The sequence below is a fragment of the Quercus suber genome, unplaced genomic scaffold, assembly GCF_002906115.3.
Source record: "Quercus suber isolate HL8 unplaced genomic scaffold, Cork oak 2.0 scaffold_313, whole genome shotgun sequence".
NCBI lineage: Eukaryota > Viridiplantae > Streptophyta > Magnoliopsida > Fagales > Fagaceae > Quercus > Quercus suber.
Window position 1 is genome coordinate 753,437 of NW_027069769.1, and position 18,682 is coordinate 772,118.

The 18,682-nt window shown below is 36.6% G+C and overlaps 1 long non-coding RNA gene across 2 annotated transcripts; it reads left to right on the forward strand.

The window, feature by feature from the left end:
* Positions 1-1,046: 1,046 nt before the first annotated feature.
* Positions 1,047-8,079, forward strand: LOC111995757 (uncharacterized). 2 transcript variants are annotated; one of them, XR_010632746.1, is made up of 4 exons: positions 1,047-1,296; positions 5,530-5,593; positions 7,117-7,244; positions 7,726-8,079. It is a non-coding gene; the product is annotated as an uncharacterized LOC111995757 (long non-coding RNA). The 2 variants fall into 2 exon arrangements; XR_010632747.1 differs by lacking the exon at positions 1,047-1,296 and adding an exon at positions 1,973-2,914.
* The last annotated feature ends 10,603 nt before the right edge of the window (positions 8,080-18,682 follow it).

Below are 18,682 nucleotides of genomic sequence, written 5' to 3' on the forward strand. Positions count from 1 at the left end.
TACGCGAAAAACTGGGTAAGAAGAACCTGGACTGAAAAAGTCAACCCTAAAAAGTCAACGGTTAAAGTCAACGGTCAACGGTCAGCGTAGATGACGTCAGCAGGATGACGTGGCGCTGACATCAGCAGGTGACTGTATGCTGACGTAAGCTAGGGATGACGTGGCACTGATGACATCACGGCTAACGTCAACTTGAACTGAGGACGGCGCGTGTGGCGCGTGTGGCACGTGTGGCGCAGACGCAGAAGCTTCAAGCGGCGCGTGAGGGTGCGTGGGCACTCCGATGATTGCGAGACTTTCACCAACAGGTAGATCGTTCCAAGACGATCTCAATGATACCTCGAGAAATATGATGGGAGCAATATTCGCGGTGGGATGACATGTGCAGTGATCTTGTGCAGTGTTGGACTCCTCAACGATAGCGGCTGTAGGTCTGGAACCCGAAGACAACACTTGGAAGATGTCGGGGGTTCAACGGCGAGTGGCTGCGGCGACTGTTGTGATGGCGGAAGCGATGTTGAGAGTGGAGTAACACTAATAAAGATAAGATTACTAAGAAAAGGTCAGAGCAGTGGCTCTGATACCATGTTAGAAATACTGAATCATAGTATTGTATTTCATAATGAAGGAATATACATGCGATACTTTTATATAAGAGGCATATGTGTGTGGTACAAGTAAGCATATGTATGCGGTACAAGTAAAGTGTAGTAGAAGTACATGTGTGCTATACAAGTAAACTAGCTGGGCCTAAAACCCATAACATAATATACATTAACAGTCACCAAGTTAAGAGGTTTCATCAATAACCAAGGAAATAGTGTAGGAACTTGAGATCTTTTATAGCAAAGTGTGAACCCAACTACCCAAGAATCGAACTATTGAATGAGATGAGTAAATAGACTACAAATTCGAGGGTCCAAACAAACACTGAAAATAGGTCTGAGTGAATAAGCATGGGCAGTTTTATTTCAAGGGACATTAAAACCCTTGGAGTAAGCCAATACAACCGTTTAAAAAAAGGCGGACCAGTTTTCGTAGCATTTTCGCTAGAGTTTTGGCTCCAAATATTACTGTTTCAGCACCATTTTAACGTAACCCTCAAATTAAAGATATCCCAAAATTTTCAACCTACAAAATAAAGCCCATAATTTGAAAAATAAAAGGTGCGGCGGTCGATGACTTAGCTCCAAAGACGATCTGAGGTGCGGTGGTTGGCGATATCATCCCCGATGACGAGTTGAGGGGCACGGTGGTTGGCAATATTATCTCCTCTACTTCTTCGTTTGATTACAGGTCTCTCTCTATTTAACTCTCTGTTTGTTTCCCGAGAAAAAAAAAGTTGTTGTCCCAATCTCTCTTCCACTTCTTCGTTCGACTACAAAGTATTCGTTCGATTTTGGTTTAGTCCTGGTGTTTTAGGAGCTTAGAGAGAGAGAGAGAGAGAGAGAGAGAGAGAGAGAGAGAGAGAGAGAGAGAGAGAGTAGAAGAATAAATTGCAGTGTTTAAGAAATATGTGTCCCTCACTCATAAGAGAGAGAGAGAGAGAGAGAGAGAGAGAGAGAGAGAGAGAGAGAGAGAGAGAGAGTAGAAGAATAAATTGCAGTGTTTAAGAAATATGTGTCCCTCACTCATGGGTTTCATTTGTCAGCTTATTATTACTATGTTGTCTGCTTTCTACAATATTTGCTCTTGTCCAGCTAGTGAAACAGTTATGTTTTTCAATTCTCAGTAGACTGAATATTTTATGCATGTATCCAAACCGGCTTTGATTCAAAATAGATCCATGGCTTGAAAAAGCAGAAGGTGTGGATTTCGTTATTTCACATTTTCTTCATTTTGCTCTGCATTTCCTGTTTATTTGTGTTTTTAGGTCTGATTTGAAGCTTAGCCTGATTCAATTTTGTATATAAAATCTTTTTATTTTATTTTATTTTTTATTGTAAGTTTGAATTTTTTTAATAAAATTGATGCACTAGCATTGAATGAGAATGAAATAGTTTTCATTTGGCAATGGTGGCAATTAAAAATGTATTAATTATATTAATTTTTACTTGGGGCATAGAATGTGGGACTTAAATAGAATCTGTTAAGCTCAATTATCTTAAAGGTTTGGCCGTTTTTAGAGTTTGCTTTACTGCACAATTTCTTGAACAGAGAGAACTATAGGAATGTTATACAAATGTTATAGAGGACCTTGTTAGAAAAAAAAAAGTTGAAGTTGTCCCAATATCTCCACTTCTTCGTTCGACTACAAAGTATTCGTCCAATTTTGGGGTAGTCCTTGTATTTTAGGGGCTTAGAAAGAGAGAGAGAGTAGTAGTATAAATTGGGGGCTAGGGTTTGGATACTTTGGAATTGGAAATTTGGAATCATGCCAAACCGGCTTTGATTCAAAATAGATCCGTGGCTTAAAAAAGCAGAAGGTGTGGATTTCGTTATTTCTCATTTTCTTCATTTTGCTCTGCATTTCCTGGTTTATTTGTGTTTTTAGGTCTGATCTGAAGCTTTAGCCTGATTCAATTTTGTATATAAAATCTTTTATTTTTTTTAATTTTTTTTTATTGTAAGTTTGAATTTTTTTTTAATAAAATTGATGCACTGGAATTGAATGAGAATGAAATAGTTTTCATTTGGAAATGGTGGCAATAAAAAATATATTAATTATATTAATTTTTACTTGGGGCATTGAATGTGGGGTATAGGAATGTTATACAAATGTTATAGAGGACCTTGTTAGTTCAATATGGTTAAATTTACATGGAAAGAAGTGCGCCACTTTGGAAAGGGTGTGATCTAAATCATGAATTGCTGGGATCTTAAGTTGTTGCATAACTGATGCTGGTGCTGCTTAAGTTGCTGCATACTTGCTGGTGCTGTTGTTGGAGGCGTGATGGATGCTTTGATTGATTTGGTATGTCATTACCAAGCACAAATATACATTATACAAGTTTACTTTATACTAGTTTTTTAATTTTTTTTTCCACAACATTTTCTGATGAGATTATTTTGGCAAGAGTTACTCTATAGTTCTGCCTTTTGTTACTACCATCATATGTTGTATGTTTGATTTCTTGAATATTGACTAATAATACGCAATAGGTAACAATCTAGTAGAAGTTACCCTCACCATATACTTAAGCTTTGTTACTCAAAGCACTAAATAATGGTATCCGGTAGTATAATTGGTTCATTGACACTTCTTTTTTTTTTTTTTTTTAACCATGTTTTGGATAGAAAATTTACTACTAACCCGGCTATTCATGGCAGCCTCCTTGGATCACCTTTCTGAGAGCATGAGAAGGAGATATTTAACCCTGAAACTTCTCCTGGTGTAAAGCCTTGGGTTCACTATACAATATATACGTTTTTTGTCTTCTCATTTAATATATTTGACATTGTAAGTTTCTTCTTAACTTTATGTTCCACTATCCATTTATGTGCTGCTAAATAGTATTTCTATATGTAAGGTTGAATTTAATCAATCATTTAATTGGCTTTATTCCGTGACCAATTTGCTTGTAATTTAGCACTTAGCAACCCTGTATTTAGGTGGGAAAATTGTAAGGGTAGTGTGTGAGAAGATGTGAAGAAAAGTTCAAGAGTGTGCAAGAAAAACAGAGGCTCGTGGCTAGGGCTCGCGGGTGGATCGCGACTGGCAAGCCGCGAAAGGTTGGCACGTGAGAAGCAGACTGGGAAGCTGAAGGGTCGTGTCAGCTGTCATGCTACAGGACAAAAGTTCCAGACTGGCCAGGCCGTTACGTCGCAACTTGAACTCGCGACTTGGACAAGCCGCGAGACCAAGTCGCCAACTTGCCCTGTTTGGCAAAAACTGACGTTTTGCATTCCCTTCTCACCCTACTATATATACACCCTTATACCCACATATTGAGAGAGCTTCCAGAGAGAATTTTGTGAGAGAAAACCCTAGAGAAAAATAAGATTGGCTCATCCCCAATCTTCATCTAAAGAGACTCTACAAATTCTTCTACTCTCTTCCTCTCCATTGTCATACCCTTGAGAGGTTATTTATCAAACTCTTATCTCACCACACCCATGTCTGTGAGAAGGTCCATTTGGTGCTTAGGGAAGCAATTTGGGAAGGAACCAATATACATTGGTTGATGCTATGGTCAAGTAGCGGAATCCGGCAAGCTAAAGAAGAAATAGGTTCAGCGTAACCTCGTTGGAGCAAGAAGCTTGGAGGGCTTAGGTACTTGGGTAGATTAGGCTTGGAGGGCCTTCTGCTGTTCATGTATCCCAACTATATTCTTTAGTGGATTTTATCACCGCTTGGAGGGCGGCGGAGAGGTTTTACGCCGAGGACTTCGGTTTCCTCTTCGATAACACATCGAGTGTTGTCCGTGTGTTTCCATCTCTCTTTCCTTTATTTTTGCCTTATATTTATTGTTGTGGATGTGTTTATACTTGGCTTAGATTGTTTTATCAATTCTATTATAAGCTGGTTATTATATTCCACACATTAATTGTTTGATATAAAGCTTGATTTGGTATTTAGTATCTGGGGGTCTAAACGTTCAAGGGTGTTTCATACCCATATTGAACTTTCACTATAATATATTTTTTCAATGATTTTCCTCTCATCCAGGATATTAATCTTCTTTGGCAACTACTACTTAGTTACATGACACAAAAATATAAAGCAAGATGGTCCATTTTTATTTTGTGCTAAAATTTGTGATGGTATCCCTCTTGACGCGGCTACAAAAAATACCCTTGTCCTGTTTCCAAGATTTTCAGTTACACTGGAAAAGATGATTTTGAAATCTCAATGCAAGTATTTTAAACTTTTGTTTAATCATTTAATCCCGCACAATCGATGTGGGCTGCAGTCTTGAAGTTACCCACAATTCTCTCTTTTCGGCACCTTCTTCTCACTTGGCTTGTTCATATATCATAGCTTTATATTCCTTGTTGTTTATACTTGTCTTCTAGTTGTTGTATAGATAGAAACTTAGTTGAAAGCATTGCAGATGCTACCGCATTGAAATTATGGTGATGCTGCTGATCAAAGATCTTTTGGTTGTTTCTGTCATCTTCAAAAGAAAGAAGCCTCTACATTCCATTATATATGAATATAAAATTTGTATAATATAATCTTCATATATCTAATCCAGCCTTGTAAATGTTTGACTCAGTATTCAGTTTGATTAAATTATACTTCTGCTTTTGTTTGGTATACACCAATGTGATTTTTTTTTACATGTAAGGATGTTTCCTAATTTTTCCAGCAAGTGGTTATGTAATTAATTTGCATTGATTGAATATCTTTATAGTTTAAGATTTGTGTCTTTGATGAGGTACTTGTCATTGAGGTACAGATCTCTCTGTTTCTTCCGCCCACCTTCAAATCTACCTTTTTGTTTTTGTTTGTTTACTTTCACATCTTCCACTAGATTTTTCTCAACAGAATTCCTGAGAAACTTTTGGGTCTTTAATTGCTTCTAATAGTCTTTCTTTATGAGAAAAATTCTGGTTGTTTTTAAATTTGCAAGTTCTGCTTTGCAGATCTTTGATGGATTTTGACTAAGTTATTGAGCTCTGCTTTGATTGGTCTTAGCTTCCTTTCCAGGTTTGTTTTTCTCACATTTTCTTACTTTTTTTCTTTGGGTATATCTAGATGCAAGTCAAGTATTGTTTTTTGGAATTTGCTGGAGTGAGATGAGAGTACCTTTTTTTTTTTTTTTTTTTAAGGGAATTAGTAAATTTATGTTTATTTAGCAAAAGTTGGGTTAAATAGAAAATAATTAAGCTGTGAGATTCTCTTGGTGCTCGATATCCTAGCTCTATAATGAAGGTTATGACTCTGATGCTAACAATGATTAATTGTGCTGACTTATGTTTATGCATCCCATGGATAAATGAATGCATCCTAGGCAGTTGAAATTCAGTACTACTTGAACTACCTTGGGAAAATGGTGATTCTCTTGGTGGAACTGGATTGAGCATATGAGTGAGTTCAGTTGGGATGTCAAATATGTTGGGGTTCAAACGCTTGTGGTCAAGGTAATGATTCATGAACTGAAATATGTTACATGTCAACATGGACTTCATTATATGACAATTTGTCAGTCAAACATGTAACAAGTGCATTACCACATGAATAGGCTGTGGTTAGTTTGGCTGTTTTTGCCATCATTATCTGAGTTTATTTTTATACCATGATGATTTGTTCAATTTCATAATCTGTATTCCATTTTGAGTTTTGGAAAACACTACTCTTAAGAGTTGAAAATTCCATCAATTTATGTGAATTTGAAAACTGTCTACGTCAGTTATTTGAAGCCCCGATGTTGTATGTGTTCACTAGTAACTTTATTTTATTCATTATTCACATGCCACCACTTCTATTTCTCTAATGCCCCCATTCATGAATGTAAGATTTTTAAAGGGCTTTACATCCCTTACATGTGTAACCGACTACAAGATTTATGTGTTATACATAGTATCAAGTGGATGATTACTCTCCATGTTGTAGGGGTATATCTTTGGTTGCAGATTACTGACAAGATGAAAGCATGTGCATCCTTGGAAGTAATTGGCAACAATGTTGGAATATTGGACCCAAGGACTTATCAGACTAATGGGAACTTCTGATTGAAGCATCTTCTAATCTCTTGGAATGGCCATGAGAAATCGTTTTTGGCCTAACTCTCTCAGCATGCTATTAAAGATGGTGGGTATAATAGTTTATTGGTTTCAAAATCTAGGAAGCACGGGTACGTTTCGGGACTCGGGTACGGGTGCGAGACTCGGCAATTTTTGAAAAAGGTGGGTGTGGGTGCGGCGGGACTCGGCAATTAAAAAATTATTAAAAATATATTTATTTATATTTTTAATATATTGCTAAGCACACTTTTTCACATTATATAAACATATACATGGAATTTGCTGGAGTGAGATGAGAGTACCTTTTTTTTTTTTTTTTTTTAAGGGAATTAGTAAATTTATGTTTATCTAGCAAAAGTTGGGTTAAATAGAAAATAATTAAGCTGTGAGATTCTCTTGGTGCTCGATATCCTAGCTTTATAATGAAAGTCATGACTCTGATGCTAATAATGATTAATTGTGCTAACTTATGTTTATGCATCCTAGGCAGTTGAAATTCAATACTACTTGAACTACCTTGGGAAAATGGTGACTCTCTTGGTGGAACTGGATGGAGCATGAGTGAGTTCAGTTGGTATGTCAAATATGCTGTGGTTCAAACACTTGTAGTCAAGGTAATAATTCATGAACTGAAATATGTTACATGTCAACATGGACTTCATTATATGACAATTTGTCAGTCAAACACCTCAACTATGGAACAAGTGCATTACCACATGAATAGGTTGTGGTTAGTTTGGCTGTTTTTGCCATCATTAATCTGAGTTTATTTTTATACCATGATGATTTCTTCAATTTCATAATCTGTATTCCATTTTGAGTTTTGGAAAACACTACTCTCAAGAGTTGAAAATTCCATCAGTTTATGTGAATCTGAAAATTGTCTACGCCAATTATTTGAATCCTAGATGTTGTATGTGTTCACTAGTAACTTTAATTTATTCATTATTCACAAGCCACCACATATATTTCTCTAATGCCCCCATTCATGAATGTAAGATTTTTAAAGGGCTTTACATCCTTAAATGTGTAACCAACTACATGATTTATGTGTTATACATAGTATCAAGTGGATGATTACTCTCCATGTTGTAGGGGTATATCTTTGGTTGCAGATTACTGACAAGATGAAAGCATGTGCATCCTTAGAAGTAATTGGCAACAATGTTGGAATATTGGACCCAAGGACTTATCAGACTAATGGGAACTTTTGATTGAAGCATCTTCTAATCTCTTGGAATGGCCATGAGAAATCGTTTTTGGCCTAACACTCTCAGCATGCTATTAAAGATGGTGGTATAATAGTTTATTGGTTTCAAAATTCTCTATTTAAAAATATTAAGTTCCTTTAGGTTAATGTAAAAGTGTCTCCATAAACTTCAAGAATGAAGGATTTAGTAATTTGGAAAGCTAATTGAATTTTGTCTGATATTTGTGCTTTGGTTTAATATATATTTTGTAATATGTGGTTCTTTAAAGTGTATGTGTACGGCTGTCAGTTATTTATTTATTTTTTTAAAAAAAAGAGAAAAACCTTATTTTGAGGGTTGGGAGACTCTAAAAAAAAAAAGTTATTGTACTTTTATTTATTTTTGAATTTTTTTGAGGGTGGTCGATTTTCCGTAAAGATAAAACATTTGTTTCAAAGGTCATGTAGGCTGTCGAAATTTTTGTTTCGAGGGTCACGTAGGCCATTGTAATTTCTATTTTGAATGCATTTGTTTCAAAGGTCATTTAGACCCTCAAATGGGAAAAAATTGCCAATTGCCCTTTTTGAGCAAAAAAAGTAGCATTTTGCCCTCTTTCTCAAAATAATTAGGGAAATGCCTCTCTTTTTGTAACTCAATAATACGACAGGCGAGTTATATAAATAACTTGATTATTGTATAATCGAGCTAGCTTTAGCTTTGTGCCACATTGACAAAGCAAACGTGGCCTTTTACGATTAAAAAAAATGGTTGTTTATAAACTCATAAATCGGTAAGTACAAAATCGAGTTTGCTTTACGTTTTCAAAACCAACGTCTCACAACACCTGTTTACTCTTTGCCTGTTCGCTCGCGCTCCTGCTCTCTGCCATTACTCTCTCTGTACACTCTCCGTCCCTCGCTCTCTACGATAATTTTTCCTCACTCTCCCCCACCCTCCATCAGTCTTCCTCACCTTTTTCGATCAGTCGCCATTGTCGGTACCGTGGTGCTCTGCCGTACCCTTTTCGAACCCTCACCGTACTCGCTGCCATTGATTACAGGTACGTTACTTTGTTGTTGATGACTGTTTTGTCTGTGCTGCATTTGTTTTGTGGGAAATGGATGATTATTAGAGGGGGATCTCGCATTACCAAAATCTTCAATTTTTTTCATTTGTTTTATGGGTATGACTTAGGTTCAGATTTTGCCTAGGAGAAGAAAAGATGATAATAAGTGCAAGTTAAATTTTTTAGTATTTGAAAATGGTTTGTTTGTTTGAAAAAGTTCTGTTTGATATTGCCAAAACAAATGGCTACTGTGGAAGGAGGAAAATAGCTGTAGTTTTGAAGATACAAACTGATTAAAGACTCAATTGGAATCATTATTGATTAGAACTTTGGTTGATTGGTCTCGTGCCTGGGGTGCTTACAAATAGCAACGACTGGTCTAGATTTCCCATAATCACTAAGCTTTGTGCATAATTTTTTCAGGTTATGGTGTGCTTATCATCATGAACATGAAGGAACCTGTTCTATCAATAAAATTTATTTATTAATATATGAAAGTATAGTTTATATAAAGATTTTCCATTTTTGCGATAGGTGTGGACATTGAACTTCATGTTGATATCGTTTCTTGATTTCATTCATTGTAGAATTTCTATTAGCTGCAAACAATATGAGTGTATGCACTGACATTGAAAATAGAGAATATATTGCTGCTTTCATTAGAGTTCAAGACATGACATGAATTTCATGATTTCCATTTTGTGAAGTTTCTTATATTAATCTATGCACTGACATTGAAAATATAGACTAAATGCACATCAAAGATTGTAACTTTTGTTTTATGATTATTAATATTCAATTGGTTATATTAATCTTCCATGTTTTTCATTTGTTTTATGATTATCAGAGGGGGATTAATCTATATTTGTCTTTCATTCTCTCTAAGAATGTGTGAGTTATAATATGTTGACTGTTACTTCAATCTATCTTTGTTTTTTCATTTGTTTTATGTTGACTGTTAATCATATACTTTTTATCTTGTTGTTAAATGCTAGTTCTCAAATCTTCCATCATTCATTTGAATCTTGAACCAAATGATAAAATCTCTTTTAAAATAGGAAGACAATTTGGTGAGAAGATGTCTCAATGACTTTACTTTTTTTTGGTACCCTTTTGTTTGGTACCTTTTTGTTAGTTTCTATTAATGCTAATTGAATTGCTTTTGTATTAATTCACTAGTGTACTCTCCCACAAATTAGGATTAATCTTTCAAGTATGTTTTCTTTATTGCTAAAACCAAACAATTTTTATGCTTTCTTTAGAGTTTTGGAATTCTATACCAACTTGTTTTATATTCCTTTTATGGAGAGAGAGAGAGAGAGAGAGAGAGAGAGAGAGAGAGAGAGAGGCATAGAAGGATATTTTGAATGCCAAGAGTTGTCGATGTAGAGTCCTTTTTGTAATTTGTAGTTTGTACTAGAAACTTATAGTTTGTACAAAATCCAGTGAAGTATACACATCCTGTATACTTCACTGGATTTTGTTGTACTTGGTTTTTATTTGATGAAATTTAAGCCTCATGGTCTAATGTAGAATCTTGACCATTGCTTATAGCTAATACTGGACGTGGGTATAGTTTGGAGTCTGATAGAGTTATACTCATATAAATGGATCTAGAAGCAACTCCTAAAATTAACTAACCAAGCAGGAAATTGAGTAGAATTAACTCCTAAAATGTTGATAATAGACCTAAGAAGTAGGGAAATGGGCTGATTGAGTCATGGTATGCTTACATATCTAGTGAGTAGAAATGCAGAATAATTAGTGGTAGGGATCTTAGTGGTCCATTGCTCAGATGTTGAACAACTAGGTATCAATCAAGTTTCTAGCACATTAATTAGTCATTTGTTTGTTTTTTTTTTTTTTACTTCAATTACAGATAATAGAAAAAAAAGAAGTGTTTTTATGTAAAATTATGGCAAATTCTTATTTATTTAAGTTTTAATTTGATTGCTTTTGGGTTGCATGCTAAGTGGGGGCAAGAAGTGATGTTGACAATCTTGTTGGGGTCATAATATGTCTTACTCTATCCATGCTTTTATTTTTTAATTGTGGTTTACTTTTCAGATAATTTCTAACAATCTATTTGATGCCATGTCAGATATGTGGGCACTAGATAGAGTGCGGCTCTAATGCGGCCTGGACTCGATGAGCTGACCTAGTTGACCCAACAGCTAGATCATCGGTCAACTCCGCTTTGGAGGCACGTTGCCGATGAGGTGAAGTTGTATTATTAATACATGTCTGCTTTATAATTACCTAATGAGCACAACCTAACACAATGCTCGTCCGTGTGCAGGTGGTGCTTGGCATGATAAAGGTTCGACGCCGTAAATGTGCATTGCCGTAGGGTGGGTGACGCAAGACAACCAGAACAAAATTGAAACAACGGAAAAATAAAAGATATGACCTAGGAGTCAGCACCTAGGCCTTGTTTGGAGTCAGCACCAAGCGGAGAAACCACTAGGAGTCAGCACCTAGGGTAGACCTAGAGTCAGCACCAGACCAAAAAAAGATCAAACGGCTATTGTTTTCATTCATCAAAATATCAGCTATCTCCTCAAGGAGTACAATAGATTTCTTATAAAGGATTGCTAAACCCTAGTTCTAATTGGCTAGGAAACCCTAATTGCCTTATTACAAAAATAACCTTACTTCTAAATTAAAATACTAAAAGCCCAATAAACTAATAGGACCTAAAACATAAAAATACAATGGGCTTACAAACATAAATAATACTAAATAATAATCTTCTTGTGTCTCCCGCATCATTCTCCTCTGGTTGGAGAAAGTTCGACCTCGAGTTCTAAAGTGTTGAAGAGTTCAGATGCTGACAAGTAACACCAAATTTGGAATCACCTTAGGGAGCACAGGGAAAAGAAAAATCTTGAATTCCACCACATCAAACTCATTTGGAATAACAAAATCAATGTGTGGAATCAGTATAATCTCATCCTGAACCTTATGAACCATAGAAAATAGTGTGGTTTTAACCTTTTTGACTTCACCAAGATGTAGATCTCCAAGCACCATGGAGGGTTGATCAAAAGCACATTCAACAACTTCAACTTTCATATCATGTGCACCCTCAAGCTTGCTGCATTGTTTTTGAGTGTGTGCCATTATCTTTTCTAGCTGGGCATTAATCCTAATGATTATTTGCTCCCCCAATTTCCATGACATAGGTGAAACATTCTGATTTTCTTTTCTTACACTAGCAAAAAGTGAACTAAGAAGATCCAAGGAAATATCTTCACTTTCATCTATGACCAAATTCATAATTGCTTCCATGGCTGGAAGTACAGCAGGTTGATAGTTGGACCTAATTATCTTTAGGAAACTTTGAAACATCTCAACAACCAATGCATTGCACTCAAGATCCAGCATCACCAAGCATAACTTGACTTTTGCAATGGTATCAAGAATTGAAACCACCTTCTTATAAGAGCGAGTATACATATGAGACATTTTCAAATGCTGCCAAAATCAATTGAAATATTTCTTTCATTTGCTCATCCTTATATGGGGCATTTGGTGCTATTATCCTTGTAATCTCAATAAGGCAAGATAAAACTGAAACCTTCACATCCATTTCAGCATGTCGCAAAAGTTTATTAGTGATTAGTGCCTTCACTGAGGGTAAAAGTGCATCTTGCATTGATTTGGATGGTTCTTGCACCACATATGCTAACAAATTTTCCACTTTATCAAGAAGAGTGAGGAGATCATCAATGGAGGGGGGAGGGTTAAGGAGTGTATTCCCAGCCTCCTTAATCTCCTTCTCAAATTCTCTATCAAAGGCAGTCATTTTCAGCTCAGACTTGGAGTCACAGAACACCGATATGGAAAATTTTCGAGAAGTTGAAGAACACTTGATGTGCACGGGTTGCTGTGATTATCTTGGAATAGGCTTCTAGGACTACTCTCAAATAGTTGTTGGGACTGGGCTGGTTGACAAGTTTGGATTTTTTGTGGGCTGGGTCGTGTACTTTTTTTTAAAAGAAAACTGGTGTTGTAAAATGTGGACTTTGGGCTTGTTAACAAATGGGTCGGGCAAGGGCTTGAGTGATTGTGTACAAGGAGTTTGTTGTTTTGACTGGGCAGTTTAATGGGTTTCAATTTGGAAATGGTCTGGGTCATAAAGGTGGGTTGGACCAGCTTGATTTTTTTTTTCTTTTTTTTTTTTCTTTTCTAAGAATGGGTTTAGACAAAGCTAGTGGGTTACCTCATGAGATCGAGTCAATGGAGACTGATGAGATTGCGGGCGGTGTGACAATGGGCGAAATTGAAATCATGGCAGCGTGGAACAGAGGTGATGGTGAGGATCGAAGCTGTTGGCAGTGAGTCGTTGCAACTAGGGCTTGTGGATGTGTATAGCGGTAGTCACGGAGGCAAGCGAGAACCGATGGAGGTGGATCTCCAGCGCGAGGAAGACCAAAAATTGATGAACCAGGGTTAGCGGTGATAGAACTTCTCTGTCTTCGTGGTTGCAACTGGTTTGGTGATTTGAGTATGGGTTTAGGATCTGTAGTCGTGGGGTTGGGGTCTTGGAGTGATTGGGATGTTTGTGTCAAATTGTTAATGGTGGCGATGAGGTGGCGGGCTTGGCAGGATTTTTTTTTTTTTTTTTTTTTTGGTGGGGTCTTCTAGTGGTGGTAAAAAGCAACGATGATTGGGATTTCTAATGGGTTGTGACGATGGTTCAACAGATATCTTTTTTTTTTTTTTTTCTTTTTTGGGTTCTGGATTCACTGCGATGATGCTTCAAACAGATCGATGTTTGCTCTGATACCAAATATGACGCAGGACAACCAGAACAAAATTGAAACAACGGAAAAATAAAAGATATGACCTAGGACTCAGCACCTAGGCCTTGCTTGGAGTCAGCACCAAGCGGGGAAACCACTAGGAGTCAGCACCTAGGGTAGACCTGGAGTCAACACCAGACCAAAAAAAGACCAAACGGCCATTGTTTTCATTCATCAAAATATCAGCTATCTCCTCAAGGAGTACAATAGATTGCTTATAAAGGATTGCTAAACCCTAGTTCTAATTGGCTAGGAAACCCTAATTGCCTTATTACAAAAATAACCTTACTTCTAAATTAAAATACTAAAAGACCAATAAACTAATAGGACCTAAAACATAAAAATACAATGGGCTTACAAACATAAATAATACTAAATAATAATCTTCTTGTGTCTCCCGAATCAGTGGGCTAGACCACGTATCATCTAATACATAGATGCAGCAGGTTTGACCGGGTTATTCAAGGTTCCTGATATGGAGGTCGACCATGCCTTGATCACGACGTTGGTCGAGCGGTGGCGTCCGGAGACGCACACATTCCACTTACCCCATGGAGAAATAGGTATCACCCTGCAAGATATAGATGTGATGTTGAGAATTCTGGTAGATGGGTTGCTTGTCACTGGGAGGACAGACCAGTAATGGAACTTGGTGTGTTGAGATTTGTTGGGCCATGAACCTCCACCTGTGATACCGAACTCAAACAAGTCTACCCTTACTTGGGCAAGGATAAAATACAAGTGGCTTGATGAATAGTTTGTCGCTCCCCCAGTTACGGATGTTGGTGACAAAGTTGTGCAGAAACATGCCCGCTACCACCTACTTGTATGGATGGAGGCCCTGTTGTCATGGACAAGTTGGCGGACCGGGTCTCACTATTGCCTTTGCAGTTCTTCAACCCAATCAGTGGTACGAGATAGTACAGCTGGGGTAGTGCAGCATTGGCCTGGCTCTATAGGCATCTTTGTCGTGCATCGAAGAAGGATGCGATGCAGATTGGAGGAGCACTCTTGTTGGTGCAGCTATGGGCCTATTCAAGGTTCCCACGAATATGCCCTATTATGAGGCCGCCTCTACCGCCAGTGCACTTAGGGCCCCTTGCCATTAGGTACGTTCATTGAATTCTCGTTATTCAAGCTAAGTGTCTCTTATGAATAATTATTTATGTGTAATAGTATATTAGATTTTATTTGTCTCTTTGATATAATTAAAAATATGTCAAACTAACTAATAAACAAAAGAAACTTATCAATGCAACGTATATGGATGTTAAATATAAAGCAAAGTTTGTTAAATGTAAAGTAGTTCAGTAACGAGCATTTGTCGAAACCCCATGTTTGGTAGGTGGAGCGGGCCAAAGAGCATCGCTGAGCATGCCACACATGTCCTTGCTGCATACCAAACATCGCTGGCTACATTATGGGCAGAGTAGTTATTCGGTTAATTTACTAACTCAATTTGAGGTTTTTATATTCTTTTCCCTTAATTGCATGACCACGTTTTTATTTTTATTTTTTTTTGAATTCTTGGATTGTTGTAAGAATGAGTTGATTTACGAATATTGGTTCCTTTCAAGGTTGGTTATGCTTTTATTGAAGCCTTCTGGTTTATTTAGGATCTATGCTTGGTATTGATGTTTCGTTAGATTAATTTGAATCATGGTGCTGATTGTCATATGGTGATTCAAGGCACTTATCCCCGATTAAGGAGTTGTATTGATGCAGAATATTGCTGTAGTGTTATGTTAAGAAGCTTAATACTTCAGATTAATATTTACTAGTCGCTAACCCGTGCTATGCTATTAAATATGAGTTAGAAGATTATTCTAATCACGCACACAATCTTCTCTTTTTCTTCCCTCATTTTCATACACTGCCAACTCTGTCTCAGGCTTGAACTCAATATAAGTTCATTTAGTTTTGTATTGTGTAGGATTAAATGTGTTTTGTTTCCTATGTTAGGGCTACTTTCATTTCCTACAGTAGCCACACTTGATTGGTGCAGCCATAATGCTGCACTACCTCATCTACCTCATAATGTTGGAAATTATGAAGGTCAAAATTAAAAGCCTACAAGTATATTAAAAACAATTAGACCTATTAGTGGTAATTTGAACTCTAGTAGAATAACCTACTACTAATTTCATGAAATTGAATCCTGGAAGACATTTTTCTAAACCTACAAATAAGTTTATAAAAAAAAAATAAAGGAAAAAAGAAAAAAAGAAAACAACAACAAAAGCAATTTCGAAATTCAATGGAAAAGTTTCGTGTACCTAGCATATGTTCATGTTGTGTTTCCCACATTGGCTCTTGCGTTTGCACATCCTTGAGCTCATTCTAAGTTGAAACCACCAAGAGTTCCTAACCAAAAATAATATATATATATATATATATATATATATATTTTTATGAAATATTCAGTAAAATTGTTAACAAAAGTTGAGTACAACCACCAATCCGAAAGAAGGTTCAAGTTTTGTACTCTTCTTGATAGTAAAATAGATAATTACATGGTTAGATTCAGTATAAGAGATGTTGTCACAGCAATGATGTACCAAAAGCTCATTCTTGCATTATGTTTCAAGTCATTCAAAGTTCAGTGCTAACTTAAACCATTTACAACAAAACTGAAACCTCACCATAAAACCATAACAGAACCAACCAAAAAAAAAAAAAAACTCAAAACCTTAGTCTCTGATGGAGTCGCTTGGCTTTGAAGGATATGCATATGAACATGAGGTTGAAATTGGAATGTGGATCTCGGTCAACCTAGATCTTTTACTATTTTCTGCAGATCAATGCTAGTCATTGTTTTAATTTCTTGTTGACTTCATTTTGTTAATATTTTGAACACAATGTTGTTATTTTACGAATAGAAGCAAGAAATTCTATGCTTTCCATATTACATATCACAAACATAATCATAAATCAGTATGATGTCTCACTATCACAAACATAATTCACTTATGCAGATTGTATGGGAGCCGTACACGCATACATTGGGCTCCCTGCCTGCGTATTACACCGCCAGGCAGCATATTTGGAGGGCCGAGGTGCCATTGATCTACTTTTGGATAGTGGAGGGGCATCATGCCAAGTGGGTCTTACGTCAATTTGGGATGAAGCAACCAGTTCCACTTGTTGTGGATACGTCGACTGTCCTTCACAAAATATCCCTCCAAGGTAAATGGGAGAAGAATTGGGTGACAGAACATGATGTCTATATTCAGCAATGGGCCAACCAAGGCATGAAGTTCACGTTTCCCTTCTCCTAGACGGTGGTGATACGTACCTTGTTCAGTACATGCAGCAGTACAATCGTAGCACAAGGCAGAACATAACACTAGAGTCTGCGTACTGGGAACTCATGGTGAGGTTGTTGAAACCATTGTTCGATTAAATATCTTGAGCAAGTTTATCATGCATGCAAAACTCCACAATAATTACTGTCGTTACATCTCTATGGAGTTTATCTTTCATTATATTTTAAACTCAAAAAATATTGTCCACATGGAGTTTATCTTTATGGAGTTTTATCTTTCATTATATTCTATGTCTCTATGCAGTTTATCTTTCATTATATTTTAAGTTCTTCATAAATAAGTGAATTTGTCTTGATCCAATTTGTTTGCGTGAGGAATGGTTAATTGGCAATGGGTTAGGTAAACCACACCTTTGTTCATATAATTACATTCAAATTTTAAAAAGGGTGGGTTGGGTTTTATTCTTTTATTTATATTTTTAGTTTATTTGTTTTTGGTTGCCTGTAATTTCAAATGGACGGTGCATCTATTTTTAGTAGTGATATTTAGGCATTTCATGATAGTTTATAGTCACACTAGTTAGCCTTACCTCTAAGACTGAAAGCTATATAGTGTGATATGATAGATATTACCTGTATAGTGCATAAATGTTTTATGGTTGTTCTCAATTTAAGGGCTACAATTTCTCATGAAACGCTATAAAATTGTGATTGGTTACCTTAGAGGTTTTTGTTTTGGTATTTTAATAATTTTCTGGTGCTGTAGAATCTGTCGAAAATAAATATAGTTTATCATGTTCTATGTTGTTTTCTCTTTCGTAGTGGAATTAGGATTGAATAATGATGCGAATTGGACCTTCACCCACTATATGCTCTCAATGAGATAGCAATTAATTTACTGACTTGCATTATCTAAAAGATTGTTATCGCGCAAAAGTCTACTGCTCCTGTAAGTGTCTGAGTGGTGATCAGTAAACATGCTTTCCTCCAAATTTAGAAAGGCCGATACTTGGCTCAAACCCACAACACTTGGCTTGGATAGAGGGCTCGTTTTTTTGATAAGTAGGGATTTATATTTAGCAATAAGAATTTAAATAAATAAAAATAAAAAAACCGTAGACTTCATTTCACTACCTGGGGGGTGCTTGGAATCACCACCACGCTATAGAAATACTATTCAAAATTCACTACTCAAACCTATTCCTGTAGCCTCTTTTTAAAAAGGTTCAAGAGTTCAATGAGTGAAAATTGCAGTCCATAAAATCCTCAACAACATGAAAGTCCAATTTCAAATTTTCAAATATGACATCAGGTATCTCAAATAAGTAACATTTGAGTCCAATTTTAATTTTCTACCTTTTTCTTTTGATTTTGGAACAGATTTATCCATGTTTTGCATCATACTTGTGTTCCTACTTTTATGATGCCCTTGTTTTATAGATTCGGACGATGCTGAGGTCTCTACTGAGGTGCAATGAAGGTTTTGACATGCACAATGACCTTAAGCTGACACTAGAATATGTTGATGAGCTGGGCTGACTTAAATTTGCAAATGCGCTCGCAGAAGCCTCCGACATTGTTACATAGGTCGTAGGTCGCGGTAGGCAAAGTGGTGGGTCTCGAGGGGATTGATGTCGTGGAGGTGGTCAAGCTGGTTGTGGCTAAACAATCGAGCCGGATCCCATCTCCGACGAAGGGGATGACTCGGGTGCAGAAGAGTCAT